The sequence below is a fragment of the Adiantum capillus-veneris genome, chromosome 10 (genome assembly GCF_014529385.1).
Source record: "Adiantum capillus-veneris isolate H3 chromosome 10, ASM1452938v2, whole genome shotgun sequence".
Classification (NCBI taxonomy): domain Eukaryota; kingdom Viridiplantae; phylum Streptophyta; class Polypodiopsida; order Polypodiales; family Pteridaceae; genus Adiantum; species Adiantum capillus-veneris.
In genome coordinates this window covers 114,304,780-114,322,613 of record NC_140940.1, presented here as the reverse complement: position 1 = coordinate 114,322,613, position 17,834 = coordinate 114,304,780, and the positions used below count along the sequence as shown (strand labels likewise).

The 17,834-nt window shown below is 44.7% G+C and overlaps 1 protein-coding gene across 1 annotated transcript in view; it reads left to right on the top strand.

Annotated features, from left to right (window-relative positions):
- Positions 1 to 17,834, top strand: part of LOC147449481 (TATA box-binding protein associated factor RNA polymerase I subunit C) — a 154,963-nt gene that overhangs the window by 24,168 nt on the left and 112,961 nt on the right. The window lies entirely within an intron of this gene.

Sequence of the window (17,834 nt, the reverse complement as noted above, 5' to 3'; positions counted from 1 at the left end):
CAGAATGATTTTACCTTTCCCAAGCTCAATCTGATAGCAGTTAGCACCATTCCTCAGCCGCCCCCTTCTACCCACGTGGTTACCCCTCAAAATAAGCCGTTGTAGTTGGTAGAGGAGCCATTGGGTATCCTCACTCGGGTCAGAGAGCCGCTCTCGGTCTTAGCATTCCAGCAAGTTCAACTCCCCCACACACTCAGAACAATGGATACCGTGCCTTCAGCTGTTGACAAGCCATCCCCCAGTGCCAAGAAAGTATCCAAATCTTTGCTCTCCGATATTGATGAAGCTTTCTTGGAAGCAGTTTCCGATCTACAAAAGATAAAGGGACCAGAGAAACCACTGGTAGAACAAGAAAAACTTACAGCAGAGACAGTCTTGAAGAACACCTTCCAACAAGTGTCCCTCTTTGACATGCTGCGGCTAGATGCGAGTTTCAGAAGTGACACCCTTGCAGTTATTCAATCCCTTTACCTCGGAGCAGGTCCTAGTGGCGGGCACCTCCCAGTGCGACCATTAGAGTCCTATATGATATTCAATCCCGTTGCTTCCCTCACTGATTATAGACGCCCTCGCCTGAGAGTGTCCCTCTTGGGTCGGCAATTCTCAGGAGTGATAGTGGATGGTGGATCTGGCATCAACCTGATGCCCGAGTTCACTATGTTAGCTCTAAGTCTACATTTGGTGAGCCTATGAAGAATCATAGAAGCAGGAAGAAATCTCCTCTACAGGAGTTCACCCCCCCTCAAACATCAGCCCCAATGGTGTTTGCTTCTCCAACCAAGAATAAGCTCTCCTCTGTGTCTAGTGAACTTCCCTTCACAGAACTTCTGCTTGATGAGTTCCCTGCTTATGATGTCTCTCTGACCCTTGACGCAGGAACCTCTTCACCTATAGGGCATTCTTTAGCAGCACCATCTCTAGACCCAATAAAAGGAAGACACTTCTACGACTCTTGTACCCACCCCGTGTTGTTAACCAAGATGTAGAGCAAATTGCTATGTTCTCACAAGATAAAGGTTAGCCTCATTCAAGGTTCCAGAGGCATCAAGCAATACAAATTTTGGACAAGGTTGGTTTGAAAAACGAGTGGGAAGACTAGATAGTATATTGCTTTGTGGACCTTCTGTCAGGAATCGGAACACCACCCTTGAATGGGAAGGCTATCTGTGCATGTGCACCCTTGCAACATGTCCCTTAACTTTTACTCGTGCAAGAGGCTCTGGCCTCTGCAAATGAGCATAATTCCACAACACTGTCCACGACCAGGCAAGCTCAAATTTCAAGATGATTTACCAATGCGTCAAAGAATCCAAGCAATCACCTCAGAGAATCGGCAAGCAACATGCCACCTGGCAGACCCACATCATTCCTGTAGGAGATCTAGTGGCCAGTCTACCACTGTGAGACCTCTCCCTATCTCATCTTGGTTCAATACTTGCAAACCCTAACAATGCAGCAGAAATCAGCCCTAATTTGACCACTTTTTGGCAAGGCGAACGCTGAAAAGGTTATGTAGGAACATGCAGAATTTCGTATCTAACCTGTGAAGAGGAACCCTCTTCCCTCGTGTCATCCGTAGTGTAATTCCAAGTTCCTATGCTTTGTGTCTTTGCTCAAAAACCAACCAAGGCTCCCTTCTTGAGGAAAAAGTGATTCTGTCTCGGCGACGGAACCATGAAACCGGCCCGTAGGGCGGTAGACTTCGGCTTTCACCCGAAACTTTAACTTTACGACACAAAGAAACTTCACGAATAAGCTTGTGATTGGAATTCAATACTTCAAGACAAACCACGGCCTGGTAGCTAGAGCGCTACCAACAAGACAACGACACCCTGTTGGTCCCAAAGACTGGCGCCTCTTTCGGTATTTCTTTATTCTTATTATACTTGAGAAAAACCTGTAAACTTCTACAAGCTGTCCCAATTTTATTGGCCTGAAATTCCTCTACTCTAACCCGATTTCTGCAGCATAACCACAGTAAAAGTCTCACGGACAAAATCCCAAGTGAACATTGACTTTTCACGCCTTTTAGAGCACTTTGGAGAGCACTTTGGAAAACCTGGTGAGAAATTACAGCACGCTGAAATCTTTGTTTTTGGCTTCCAATTTACGCCAAAACACCTGTTCGGTGATGCCCTAGCTTCCCTGAAGCTCTTGGGATCTGTAGGCATCAAAATTAGCCAAAACCAAAAACCTGCAAAATACAGCAAGCTGTAATTCTCTGTTTTGCGCTGTGCTATGCGTGCCAATCACTTTTCTAGGTAGCCCTCGAGCTCTTGCACGTGTAGGATCACTTGCCCCTTGAATTAGACAAGATTCCTTGCAGGAAATCTTTCTAAATTGTCTTGTACAAGCACCCAAGGCCTTCCCGAGGCTCCCCCCGGCGATATCTTGCCGTTTAGGTGCGAAACCCTAAACATGCAGGAAAACACAGCAGGCTGTAATTTTCTGTTTCGCATCATTTTGGGCAGAGCGAACTCGTCTACCCGTGTCTTAGAGGCTCCCGCACGCAATGGGACATTTCCCTTTCAAATCGGACGAGTTTTCACGCAAGGAAACTCTCCGTTTTCGCATTCCTTCACGATAGAACTGTGCATTCCTGAAGAGGATTAGCAATTAGCTAATCCGGTTCCTGTATAAAAGGCTCTTGCCTTGGCAAACACACATAAAACCCCCATAACTGTACATGGTCATCTAAGAAGCCCAACTAGAGGGGCATTACCATATGTGCAAAGGGGAGAGAGAGATGCGTGAGAGCAAATCGTCGCGCTACATAGAGCAAGGGAGAAGGCAAGATTTCCATTAAAGCTGTGAGCACCTGCATCCGCTACTCACACACATTGTAGTACAATTATCAAATCAGCTCCCTCTCTTGAAATGGGCACCCCCTCTTGCTGATGCTTCTGGCAGATGCATTTGGAGCCGCCATGTGTCCCTTATGCCTTTTTTGAGTTAATTTCCTAGTACACACCAACTTATAAGTGTCGCGAGGGGCCTAAATGACTTTGAATTGAGCCTAGACACATTTTTATTGCTCGGATTCCAGTGCCGATTGGCCCGACCAACTCGTGGTGACTTGCCCTTCTTGATTGCGGGTGAAACTCTCGGCCGTCGATCATTTCACAGAGCCATACAATCTCCGACCATTTGCAACTTCAAAAAAGAGGGTCCCAAAAATTAAACAAAAATCATTGGAAAGAAACCAACAACTCGTGACATATGGTTTCCGGCAGAGTGGGGTATCCTGAAATGCTTGCCATGGAAATCCTAGCAGATTACAACTTGCAGTCTTTAGACGTCTCTCAGCAGGTGTCTCTTGTTGATAACCTTGGAGGTCCAGTGTGATTGCTATGTCTTGGGACTACTATGGCCACCAGAGGAACAATGTTTGTCCAAGAGCTGAAGGACAATACTGTGGTCGGCTACTACCTTATGAAAGGAATCTAACCCTAATTTTTGGTGCAGGTTTCAAGATGGAAAGTCAGTCGACTTTTCGAGCTTGACTGATGTTGAGATTGCCTTTAAAGTTTGAATTTTGTTTGAGAACTTGTTTGGTGATTTTGTTTGGAATTTGTTTGAAATGGATGATGGTATCTGTTTTGAACCTATCTTGGTGCCGATTTGAAATGTTTGACTCTGGTTTGATTACTGGTTTCAATATTTGGTGATTTACTCCGGAGTGGAGTAGTGAGAAATGATGTTTGAGAATGCTTGCACATACTCATGGCCCGGATCCTTGTGGTTATTTGTGAGGGGATTGAATGCTTGAAAAAATATTGTTGTTGTTACTCCTGGCCTGGATGGTGGTTACGCAGGAGGAGTTATAAGAAGTTTGAACAGTGGCTACTCTGAGCACCTCCAAACGACGCAGGCTGCGGTCTGGGGGGCGTTTGGTTGTAAAAGGCCTCTATATCTCCTGGCCCGGCCCTTTTTAGGTTATGCGGGAGGAGTGATGAGGGAGTCGTTGGATATCTCCCAGCTCGGACCTTGTTAGGTTATGCGGGAAGAGTGTTCATTATGTGAGCATTTGTGTGTTGCATTGTGATGTGCCAACCACTGAATATTCCTTATTGGATGAGATACTTATGGGAAGTCAACCTCCTAGGATATCAAAAGTTCCGATCTAGAATGAGACTCCTTATTGGATGAGATTCTTCCTGGAAGCAGCCAACGACCCAGGAAATCAAGAGCTCCGATTTGCATTGAGAAACTGATTGTGCCTCGGAATGTCCCTTGGAATTTTTGTGTGAGGTCCCCAACCCCGAGAAGATTGGGGCGACTTGATAGATGGCCTTCCTTTATTCTCCTTTTCCATTGACGACACCCTACTCCGTTTCCACAAAGTAGAGATACGAGCAACAGAAGAGAGGAAGTCCTCTATCCATCGTTTTCGTGGTTATAAGGGTCATACGCCACAAGCCAGGTCGATAAATCTAGGATTTTAATGAAGTTGTTTCCTAACGTAAAGATAAAATCCCATTGACATATTTAGAATCCATAAACACCTTTTTCTCTACGTTTAAGAGACACGGCCGTCATCCATAAACCATAAATATGATATGAGATTTAGTCTAAACTAACTAGTGATCTTGTGTCACGTAGATTTGGGTCATCTCGACTCTTGGCACAATGAGTCTCTAATTTCACTTCTCTTAACAAGAGGGAGTGGAGAGTTTCTCGACTAATCGAGACCACCCATCCTTGACTCGCAACCTGAGCGAGCCCCCCATTTCCACCCCACACGCACACTTTTTACCACATTGTTTTACATATACAAACAGTGTTCCTTAATTGTCACAAAACGGGAGCGTACACGAGCACTTAGAAATCTGAAAAATAAAATACTTTGCAAAAGGGAGAGAAGGGAGAAGATCGACACAGTATTGGGGACCAGAAGATGGGCTGCTCCCCCCCGTTAAGAGTATTCTTTATTCAGGGAGAATTCTTATACAAGCACGAGAACCCGAGGAAACCCCTCTGTTCTGTAATCTTAGACCCGAAGGTCGTGCTTTCCCGTAAAGGGCTTGGACTCAAGGCCGTTCCTTCCCGTAAGGGACTTAGGCGCGAAGCCGTACTTTCCCGTAAGGGACTTAGGCGTAAAGCCGTACTTCCCGTGAAGGGCTTTCCCGTAAGATGGGAGATTCCTGCAAAACAAACCACACAAAGCAATAATTCTCAATGCGTATCAACACCTTATACCTGTCGCTCCTTGCTCGAAAAAGCGACCTCCGTACTCAGTCGTCACACGAACACTTGCCGTTTCCGTCGCCAATCTCTGCTCCAGAATCCCATCGCTAGCACTTTCTGCTCCTCCTGGCCTCTTCCAAAAACTGAACGCTTGCTGCCCTTTTATAGGCCCTGGTACCCGGTGGGAATAGCAGCCGAAAAAGCAGAGCCCTGGCGCCCTAGAGAGAGGAGAGAGAAGAATCGCTGATTTTGGCGCTTTCTAGAGAGAGGAGAGAGAGAGATCGCAGATTTCAGCCCCCTGCGTAGCTTTTAGCGCTGGCTTTTTTTTTAATAAGAGCCTTGCTTTATTTTATTAAGTGACCGGCCACTTTATAAAATAAAGTGTGAACCTGTTCAAACTTTAAAAACTCACTCAGTTAGTGAAAACAATGCTGCACGAACACATTCCAGGCGTCCCCGGGTGCAGGACACGACACAGATGCAATGCAGACACAGACTCCTCGCGGGAAAACATCTGCCCTCCCGCGACTGTTCCTGCTTTTCGTAAAAAGCTTCATTGAACCCATCTTTATTCTTGTGCTTGCGTTCTTACGCGTATTTTCTTACTCAGTTCGGATTTCCTCCTTAGCCTACGGGATGCCCCCTTACTAATGCACCCGTCACCCATCATGTGACGCATCAGGGGCACTCGTAACCCGGCCCTTTCCACCGAACTTACGGAAACTCCTTCGCGATGTTTCTCGTCACCCATCAAATGACACATCAGAGTTGTCCGTTCTTGATGGCAGTTCCTGTAGCTACAGTCTTTTAACAGTTCTTAGTGCACACAATAAAATATCCTAAAAAGAGATTAATCATTAAAAATAAGAAGATAGTCCAATTAGCAACATCCCTCTGGCTTCTAAACAGTTGACTACAACTGTAGTGCTTGGACATATACCTCGAGTATCTCGGGATAAGCTGCTAATTCCTCCTACGTCATCCACTAAGCATCTAGATTCGAATAGTTCTTGAACTTAACCAAATACTTCCGTGTTATCTTTCCGGATTTGAGAGGCCGCTCCTGATGACTTACTATCTGCTCTGGTTGGAGTATTTCTTCCGTTTCCTCAACCTCAGGAGGTTCCTCAGCACTAGGCTGGCTTGGAGGCGGTCCCACATACGGCCGGAGTAAACTGACATGGAAAGTATTATGGATCCTCCAATTAGGCGGTAGCTCTAATCGGAAGGTGACATCATTCACTTGCTCAGTGATCTTAAACGGCCCATAATAACGGGTAGAAAGTTTTACCACCTTCCCCTTATGAGACACTTGTTTCTTAAGTCTTGCCTTCTCAAACTTGAGTAAGACTAACTATCCGACTGTTAAGTCGAGATTCCTCCTGTGCTTGTCTGCAGCTTTCTTATGCTTTTCCTGAGAGCTTAGAATAGCTCTCCTAACTTGCCCGTAGGCTGTGTCCAAATCCCGGACAAATTCATCTGCTGCAAAGATCTTATCCTTAGTTAAAAGGATGGGTGGAAGCAAAGGCTTACCATAGAGAATCTCAAAAGGTGCTTTCCCCGTCGATGAGTGTATGGTATTGTTATACGCATACTCGACAAGAGGCAAATATTTCTCCCAGTCAGATTGCCGGTTTGACACATAAGCTTTTAACATATCCAATATTGTGGAATTGGCTATCTCACTTTGCCCGTCCGTTTGAGGATGGTAGGCAGATGAAAAATTCAGCTTCGTACCAAGATTATCCATCAAGGCACGCCAAAAATTCCTGTCATGCGAGGATCTCGATCACTCACAATAGACTTAGGCATTCCATGATGCTAAAAGATTTGTGCTAGAAAGACCCTAGCCATATGATCTGCTTTGATCGTTTTCTTGACTGGTATAAAGTGTGCTTGCTTGCTAAACTTGTCCACAATGGTCCAGATCGCGTCATTTCCAGTCTGAGTTCTAGGGAGGTCCATGATAAAGTCCATGGCAATACCTTCCCAAGGTTCATTAGGCACAGGCAATGGTTGTAGCAACCCAGGCGTCTTATGCCGATCATACTTCACTTTTTGGCAAACCAGGCATTCCCTGACATACTTATCAATGTCTGCTTTAAGGCTAGGCCAAAAGAAATATCTTTCCATTGCTAAGGTCGTAGGGAGAATACCCCGATGACCCGCATAAGGCGAAGTGTGTGCTTCATCCATGATCTTCTTTCTTAATGGTTCCGCCACACATATGGCCTGTTGGTGGTAGAGATAACCGTCCCGAATATAGGGAAACTCATTCTCTCCACGATGTAGCTTTCCCCCAAATGGTGGAGAAATCTGGATCATTCGGATACAAATCTGGTAGTGCTTCTAATTCTTGGTGATACACCGAAGTGATAGCGTTCACCCTTGGCCGTCTAGACAATGCGTCTACTACCACATTCTTACTCCCAGCCGTGTGAAGGATTTAAAAGTGAAACATAGACAAAAAGTTGGCCCATCTCATCTGCTTCTCAGATAGTTTCCTTTGTGTAAGAAAATACCGCAAACTCTGGTGATCAGTCTTGATCACAAAATCCGCTCCTAGAAGATAGTGCTTCCAGTTGGATAAGGCGTGAATCACAGCCGTGAGTTCCTTTTCGTAGATTGATGCATGCAACTCTGCATCCTTAAGCCGTCTGCTTTCGTACGCCACTGCATGGCCTTTTTGGTTTAACACTGCTCCGATGCAATTGCCTGAAGCATCGCAGTGAACCTCAAATGGTTTCCTTAAGTCAGTCACTATCAAAATAGGTCCATGGCTTAGCAAGTACTTGAGCCGATGAAAAGCTCCTTGTTGTCTCGATCCCCATCTGAAAGGAATCTTCTTCTTTGTCAAATCATGAAGTGGTCCTGCTACATGAGCAAATCCTCGGACAAACCTTCGATAATATGAACATAATCCCAGAAAGCTACGTACATCATGTACCGTAGTGGGAATAGGCCAATCTTCTACCACTCGGATCTTGGCAGGATCCATACTCACTTGATTGTGAGAGACTATATGGCTGAGATAGTGTATCTCTGAGAGAAAGAACTCGCTCTTCTTTGCATTCACATGCAACTCATGCTTTCGCAATTCTTGAAACACTAAGTCCAAGTGCTTCCGATGTTCCTCTTCTGACTTAGAGAAGATGAGTATGTCGTCAAAGAATACTCCCGCAAAAGCTCGATACTGGCTGAAAATGCGGTCCATCATGCGATTGAACGTCGCAGGAGCATTGGTCAAGCCGAAAGGCATTACCAAAAATTCATATAGTCCAAAGGTTGTGCGGAAAGCAGTCTTGTGGACATCCTCAGGGGCGATCCGTATCTGATGATACCCACTCTTTAAGTCTATGCGACTAAAGACACTGCACCCTGCAACTTATCAAGTATATCATCAATCCGGGGGATCGGAAAGCGATTCTTGATCGTGATCTTGTTTAAAGACCTATAGTCTATGCACATTCGAAACGTGCCGTCTTTCTTCTGCATCAGTAGAACTGGAGAGCAGTAGGGTGAAGCACTTGGCCGTACTAACCCTTTCTCTAGAAGCTCGTTGACTTGCTTCAAAATTTCCTCTTGCTGAGCAAGACTTACCTGATAAGGGGGTTGATTGGGAGGCGAGCTACCCGGTATGAGATCTATGCGGTGATCTTCCGGGTGTACCGGAGGGAGTTCATCAGGAAGTGTTTCCGTGAAACAATCTTTGTACTTTTCAATAAATTGAAGACGCTTAATTTCCAGACTAGAGAGAGAGTCTCTACTAGTTTTATCCTTCTCATGTGCAAAATTCAACTAAGCAAAAACACACTTCTTCATTTCTTTCTTAATGGAGATATGGCTTACAATTGGGAACTGCCAATCTCCTGCATCACCATGAATCTTTATTTTCTTACCCCCATGATCAAAAGTGAGGGTCTTTTCCACATAATCGGGAATAGGTGTCATGTGGAAGTGCCATGGCATACCCAAGATGATATCACATCCCTCGATGGGTGCCATCAAAAATGATTCGCGGTCCTTGTACTCGCCAATTCGAAGATTGAGCTGTCCTTGCACGGGAGTTGCATTGGTTGTCAACCCCTCGAATGCTGATCCGGATGTAACCGGTGTGCCAAGCTGAGCCGGTGTGAGGCACAAACGTTCCGCAGTATCCATGGAGATGAAGTTATCCGTGGATCCTGGATCATGAAGAATCAGCACTCACCCCCAGCCCTTCAGAAGTTGACGCTTCCCTTTCTCCGTTTCTGTGTTTCCTTGAACATCTGGAATTGAGTTCGAGCTTGGTGGTGCGGGTTCCTTCCTTGCTTTCTCTGGCCTCGTAGAGGCTTGTTCTTGCCGTTGCTGCTTTAACGGGCAATCTGGTTTCATATGTCCTTTCTTGCCACAGTAGAAGCATCTTCCTTCCTCTCTGAAAGTTTGGAGTTGAGTAGGAGAAAGATACTTAGTTCGCTTGCCATTGCCCTCTGGCTTCTTAGATTGATCATCGTCCCTAGATGGAGGACGTTTTCTTCCTTGGCCTCCTTGGTCATCGTAGACCCCTCTTTGTCTTGCACGGTAAGTGCTATGCTCCATTTTTCTGGGCGTCCCAGTTGAGTGCAAATCCTCAGCAATGATTGCTGACTCTATTATCCTCTGAAGAGTATCATGCGGATACACTTTCATACTCTTTCGAAGCTGCGGTTGGAGACCCGCTTCGAACTTTTGTTTCTTTTCCTCGTCGGCAATCTTCATGAAGGGAGTGACCTTCAGAAGAACCGACCAATACTTGTCCACATAGGTCGTTACTCTTTCATGTTCCTTCTGGGCAAGCCAGTCCCATTCCTTCCGTATGTCCTGCTCGAAGTCAGGTGGAAGAAATTGTTCATAAAATTCAGATTCGAAGCTCTCCCAAGTTCTGGCCTGAGAACCTTCCAGAATCTTGGCTAACCACCAATTACTTGCTGTTTCCTTGAGGTGCATCCCCACATGGCGTAATTTGGATATTTCTGTGAAGTGCCCATTGGTAAAGGCGACTTCAAACTGCCTGATGAAGGACAGTGCTTTGGAGATGTCTCTCCGTCCGTTGTAGGTTTCGAACTTGATGTCCTTGTCGCCCGATTTGAAGACTCTCATGCGATGTTGAGACTTGCGACCATGCTTCTTGAATCGAGGCTTATCTTTAGGTTGATGTAGGGTAGTAGTAGTAGCGGCTTCCTTCTTCTGTCGAGATGTTCGAGAAGTAGAAGTATAATTAGGAGAGTAGGATAGAGATGTCCTTGCTCTCGTCTAGCAAAGAGAGCGCTTTTTCCTGGCCTTTCCTTGGAGTAGGCCGTTCATTCCGATCCGAAGATCCTTTGTGCACCTCGGCACGTTCTTCTTCTCTTTCCTCCTGTGGTCTCACGCCAACAGTGTTGTTTGGATGCTTGGCTGCATCAGTTCCATTCGTTTTCTTCATTCCGCCCAAGAGCTTTTGGACGTCTGGCAACAGTAAGATTTGTTGCAAATCCGCAAGTTGAGCTTGCACTTGTTGAAGCTCCTCTTCAACGCTTCTCCCTTGGCTCGACATGGTTCTTCCCGTTCTTCCCGGAATCGTCCTTCTTTGCAGAGAAAGAGAGGAGTCCGAGCTCTGATACCACTGTCACAAAACGGGAGCGTACACGAGCACTTAGAAATCTGAAAAATAAAATACTTTGCAAAAGGGAGAGAAGGGAGAAGATCGACACAGTATTGGGGACTAGAAGATGGGCTGGTCCCCCCTCGCCCCCCCGTCAAGAGTATTCTTTATTCAGGGAGAATTCTTATACAAGCACGAGAACCTGAGGAAACCCCTCCGTTCTGTAATCTTAGACCCGAAGGTCGTGCTTTCTCGTAAAGGGCTTGGGCGCAAGGCCGTTCCTTCCCGTAAGGGACTTAGGCGCGAAGCCGTACTTTCCCGTAAGGGACTTAGGCGTAAAGCCGTACTTCCCGTGAAGGGCTTTCCCGTAAGATGGGAGATTCTTGCAAAACAAACCACACAAAGCAATAATTCTCAATGCGTATCAACACCTTATACCTGTCGCTCCTTGCTCGGAAAAGCGACCTCCGTACTCAGTCGTCACACGAACACTTGCCGTTTCCGTCGCCAACCTCTGCTCGAGAATCCCAGCGCTAGCACTTTCTGTCGCTCCCTGTCTCTTCCAAAAACTGAACGCTTGCTGCCCTTTTATAGGCCCTGGCACCCGGTGGGAATAGCAGCCGAAAAAGCAGAGCCCTGGCGCCCTAGAGAGAGGAGAGAGAAGAATCGCTGATTCTGGCGCTTTCTAGAGAGAGAGAGAGAGAGAGAGAGAGAGAGAGAGAGAGAGAGAGAGAGAGAGAGCAGATTTCAGCCCCTTGCGTAGCTTTTACCGCTGGCTTTTTTTTTAATAAGAGCCTTGCTTTATTTTATTAAGTGACCGGCCACTTTATAAAATAAAGTGTGAACCTGTTCAAACTTTAAAAACTCACTCAGTTAGTGAAAACAATGCTGCACGAACACATTCTAGGCGTCCCCGGGTGCAGGACACGACACAGATGCAATGCAGACACAGACTCCTCGCGGGAAAACATCTGCCCTCCCGCGACTGTTCCTGCTTTTCGTAAAAAGCTTCATTGAACCCATCTTTTGTAATGGAATTTGCCTATTCAATTTGAGAATAGCGGAATTTAAGGAGAGTACTTTCAAGAAATGATTTTGTGAGCATAGCGGGTAGACATAATTGAAGATAGCAACATAATCATAGCAATTAGTTAACTTGGCATGAACAATACTTTTGCAAGAGAGAGAATTTAGAGAACATGACAACAATTGAGGACCGGATTTATGTGGAGCCGGTCCCCCCTCCAATAGGCATTTGTATTATGATTTCTCCCATTAAGAGAGACTTGTTACAATACATTCTTTGTGTTCCTTGTGACCTAGGTGAAGCAATGAAGATGGAAAGCTTCATGCATCACCATCATAGCATAACCTAAACTTGAAGAAAGCTTTAACTATCCCAAGCCTCAGTCCCAAGACCTCAAACACCTTCGAAGGTGGAGAGAGCTAGCAAGGAATGAGGGTAGGGAAGAGGAAGAAGAAACATTTCGTAGGAGAAAGAATTAGTTCCTCACTTATCATACTCTTGTTGCTAGCATACATAATAACATAGTAATGAAGAAGAAGGAGATGGCAAGCTTAAGCATTGAAGCATGGCTCTTGGTTGGATTTGCACTCCATAGCCAAGAGTGTTGGTGTAGGCTCTCAACCTCTACTTGCTTGGAGAAGGAGAGGGAGCTCTTGCACTTTGCATAGTACACAATGAGAGTGATTGTGAGTGCATTGGACCCTCCCAGGCCTAGCTAATCATGAGCAGGAGGCATTACAAGCAGTAGGGGTAGCCTTGAGACAAGTGTCCCCCTTTCCTTTTTGAGAGAGAGGGCTAGATAAATGCTAAAACAATTAGATAATTCATGTAATTTATCATTGGACCCCTTTGAAGCTTAGCCAATAGGCTTCAAGCAACACATGAAGGTAACATGGGTAGGGGCTTGACATGTGTCCTTACTGCCTCTTCAAGTTGGGGCTTCCTTTGTGTGTGTGAGTGGGTGTTCTCTCTCTAGCCCCTAGGAAAAGGGCTCGCCCCCCCTCTTGTAGGAATGCTTTTGACTTTAGGTGATCAAGCACCTTACTCACCAAGCATGACAAAGCACTTGAACTAGGGGGTGTTCCCACAAGCATCTCAGGCAAGCTTCTCAAGGCACCTCAAGTACCTTAATCATGCAGCAAGTCAAGCACCTCAAGCATGGAGCCAGTCAAGCACCTCAAGCATCTTAATCAAGCACCTCAAGCATGACAAACACCTCAAGCACGACAAGCACCTCAAGCAGGACAAGCACCTCGAGCTTGGGCCGGGTTCCCACCTCAAGCTCAGCCCTAGCTTACCTAAGGTCAAAGGACTTTTACACACATTTATTGGAGGTCTTCAATGAAGCTAACCCTAAGGTCTTATGCTCCATTGGTTAGCCTTGCTCTTTGATTGGGCCCCTTTACCATTGGCCCCGTGTTGAGATAGATCTATAAGCACATATCTATATCTTAACACTTGTTCCTGTTTATTCTCCCACATTAAGTGATCAATTTAATATGAGAAAATCATTTGGGTTGGTTAGATATTAGATTTTATGACATTACCTCTCTCTTGAAATCATAGTCTTCCTCGACTATGAGGTAGAAGAGATAAAGTCTTAGTCATTAGTCAATCGTACTTAGTGGGTAAAGGATCCTTTTTTACCCTACGACATCTTTCCAAGATGGATGACTAATCCATTTGGTGCTTGGGAGACATAGCTGCCGCAAGCATGTCTGCTCTTTAGTCCATTTCATTCTCCCAAAGTAGAGTGACAAATTCTACTTGGTGTTTGAGAGACGTCGTCATCACAAACATGATTTTAAGCATGCATATTAGTTAAATTTGTGTACACTTAAAAAGAGGACTAGTCTTATAAGACAAAAACATGAGTGATTTAAAAGAAATTTGTACATGTGCTTACTCTAATGTAGCATTGTAAGCATTGACAAGGTTCATACTATCCTTAAGATGTATTCCTTGCATCCATCTAGCATCTTCAAAAGGATAATTTTTGAACTTAATAAGATACCGTCGGATAATCTTACCATGTCGTAGTACCTTGTCTTCATGCCGAAGGATAGCTTCGGGTTGTAGCACCTCTTCTTGGTCTTCAACTTCGGGAGGGTCTTCAATAATTGGTTCAGTTGGTGGCTCTCCTTTGTAGGGCTTAAGCAGGCTTACATGAAAGGCATTGTGTATAAGCCAATGGTTGGGCAACTTGAGTTGATAAGCCGTCTCATTAATGGGCTTCAAGATTTGAAAAGGACCATAGTATCTTTTTGCTAGTTTAGCATAATACTTTTGATGGCCCGTAGGATTTTTGCCCGTCGTTTGCCTTAATCGAGTCTTAGGAAACTTGAGTAAGACCCAATCATTTTCTTTGAACATTAAGGCTCTTCTGTGCTTATCAGCAGCAGCTTTTTGCCTTTGTTGAGAGATGGCTATAGCCTCCCTAATCTTTTGAAAAGATTCTTGTAGGTCACGGCTATACTCATCGGCGGCGGAGATCTTCCCATGTACTTTGAGTAGCAAGGGACTTTTAGGTCTTCCCACTATGATCTCGAAAGGTGCTTTCCCCGTAGAAGTATGTACAGTATTATTGTAGGCATACTCTACCAGAGGTAAATACTTTTCCCATTGTGAGCGTTGATCTACTTCGGTAACATAAGTCTTGAGTAGATCAAGTATCGTAAGATTGGCTATCTCACTTTGGCCATCCGTTTGTGGGTGATAGGCCGAAGAGAAATTCAATCTTGTTCCTAGATTTTCAAAGAGACCTTTCCAGAAATTACTGGTCATTCTAGGATCTCTATCTGACACGATGGATGTGGGTAATCCATGGTGTTTGAAAATCTGAGATATGAAGAGAGTTGCCATTTGATGTGCCTTAATAGTCTTTTTGACAGGAATAAAATGTGCTTGCTTGCTAAATCTGTCGACTATTGTCCATATTCCTGTATTTCCATGGATAGACTTGGGTAATCCAAAGATGAAATCCATGGATATACTCTCCCATGGTGAATTTGGAATAGGCAATGGCTGGAGTAATCCAGGTTGCTTCCCTCTATCATACTTGGTCTTTTGGCATACTACACATTTTGAAACATACTCTTGTATGTCCACTTTCATGGTAGGCCAATAGAAATACGTCTCTACTCCTCGGAGAGTAGGTTGAATACCTCTATGCCCTGCATATGGAGGAGCATGGGATTCATACATAACCTTCTCACGAAGGGGATGGGTAACACATAGCCTATTGCTGTGGAGAAGATAACCATCCTGCAAGGTGAATGGTTCCTCTTTCTTCCCCAAAGCAAGGGCTGACATTATGTCTCTAAAGTCAGGGTCAGTAGCATACTCATCTATCATAGAGGATAGATCATTGTGAGTAGCTATAGACACCGCATTAACTTTTGGTCGTCGTGAAAGTGCATCGGCAACTTGATTGTGCTTACCAGCTATGTGAGCAATATGGAAATTAAATTGCGAAAGAAAATTTGCCCACCTCATTTGTTTGTCGGAAAGCTTGGTTTGTGTCATGAAATACTTGAGACTTTGGTGGTCGGTTCGTAGGATAAATGGAGTCCCCAATAGGTAGTGCTTCCATGTGTCTAGGGCATGTAGAACAGCTAAAAGCTCTTTCTCATAAATGCCCAAGACTCGTTCATCACTATTGAGCCTTCGGCTCTCATATGCTATGGCATGCACTTCTTGAAGCAAAACCGCTCCAAGGCAATCACCACAAGCATCACATTGGACCTCAAATGGTTTTGAGAGATCCGGAAGCACGAGGACTGGTTGGGAAGTAAGCTTCTCTTTGAGTTTTTCAAAAGCATTTTGCTCCTTAGCAGTCCATACAAACTTAACGTTCTTCTTTGTTAAGTCGTGTAGTGGTCCTGCTACTTGAGAGAATTTTGCTATGAAGCGTCTATAGTATGCACACATACCAATAAAGCTTCTTAGCTCATGTAGATTCCTTGGGTTAGGCCATGATTTTATTACCTCTAACTTTGATGGATCCATACGAATACCATCGTGAGAGATAATATGACCTAAGTATTGAATCTCTTGAAGGAAGAATTCGCTTTTCTTTTGGTTGAGATAAAGCTTGTTCTCCCTCAATTCTTGAAAAATCACTTGGAGATGCTGCTTATGTTCCTCCAAAGACTTGGAGTAGATGATGATATCATCAAAGAATACTCCAATGAATTTTCGATATGGTCTAAAAATTTTCTCCATTAAACGATTGAACGTAGCTGGTGCATTAGTCAAGCCAAAAGGCATGACTAGATATTCATAAAGACCAAACGTTGTGCGAAACGCGGTCTTTAAGATATCTTCATCCACTATCCTTATTTGATGATAGCCACTCTTAAGGTCAATCCTATTGAAGTAGGTAGAGCCTTGTAGCTTATCAAACAGATCTTCTACCCGAGGCACGGGAAATCTGTTTTTGATAGTGATATGGTTTAGTGCTCGATAGTCCACACACATACGGTATGTACCATCTTTCTTTTGCACTAAAAGGACTGGAGAACAAAAGGGAGAGGAACTAGGCCTCACCATCCCTTTGTCTACCAATTCCTGTACTTGCTTCATAATCTCCCCTTGTTGAGCTTGTGAGACTCGATAAGGAGGTTTGTTAGGCGGTGAGCTTCCTGGAAGGAGCTCAATACGATGGTCATCATCCCCTCGTTTTGGAGGTAGGTCCATAGGGATATCATCGATGAACACATCTTGGAATCCTTTTAGAAAAGTAGACAAGTCTAACTCTTCTTGATTCCTATCATTTTCATTTGATGAAACATTATTAGCTTTTAGAGACTCTTTGACATAAATCATGTACGCAGAAACTGAGCTCTTCATTGATTTATCAAAAGAAAGAGGATTTACAAGTGGAATAGTGCGACCACGCTCACTAGCATCTATATACATGTTCTTTCCCCTGTAAGTGAAGTAAATTCTCCTTTCAGGGAACTTCATGTTGGCAGCCATGCAATCAAACCATGGTGCCCCTAGGATAACATCCTGATGTTGGAGAGGAGAGATGAAGAAGTCTTCTTTGTCGACATAGCTTTGGACATGAAGCCTCAACTTCCCAATCAAGGGAGTAACGGAGGCTTGTCGTCCCTTGAAAGCTGCATCAGCTGTTACTATATCTTCCATCTCAAAAGCTTGAATGCCCAACTTGGTGGCCAACTCTATTGATATGAAGTTAAGAGTAGAGCTAGGGTCAAACAAGATGAAGGCATCATGCTCTCTTACCTTTTCCCAGGCATAGGAGAGTGATGATCCTTTGCAATGAGCATCCTCTTTTGGAGCTTCGATGGTGGAAGCTCTAGGAGTCTCATTGCGAGTATTCTTCTTGGGGCAAGAACGATAGCCATGTCCTTGCTCTCCACACTTGAAACACTTATGGTCCTTGCGAAAAGCTTCAAGCTCTTCAGGAGAGAGTTTCTTTTTACCTTTGTAAACTCCCTTCTCCTTGGACCGATTGTTGTTGTTGTTGTTGTTGTTGTTGTTGGAAGTGCCTTGGGAATTATTTTGAGCATTGGATTTCCCCTTTGCATCATTTTTATCTTTGTTTTCCATGGGCTTGACATTACGTCTAGCCCCTTGATGGAAATTGATGCGTGAAGCAACCATGGTGTGGTGGATTACTTCGGTAATAGTACCGGGCCATTGAGAGTTGATGTATTCGGCCATCTCTTCAGGTAATCCCGCACAGAATTGCTGTCTTTGCTCGGCAAAGTCTATCTTTTGAAAGACAGTAGCTTTGAGATGTAAATCCCAAAACTTGTCTACATACTTGTTGATAGACTCATGAGAGAGAAGCTTCAAGCCGCGCCATTCGGTAAGAACTTTATCTTTAGTATCACTTGGAAGAAATTGCTTCATGATGGAAACTCGTAGAGTTTTCCATGTCTTTGGGGCTTCTCCATTGCCACGAAGGCTAGCCCACCATTGACGAGCTGATTTTTGGAAGTGCATAGCTACATGGCGTAGCTTGGAGGACTCTGTGAAGCCCTCGTCCCC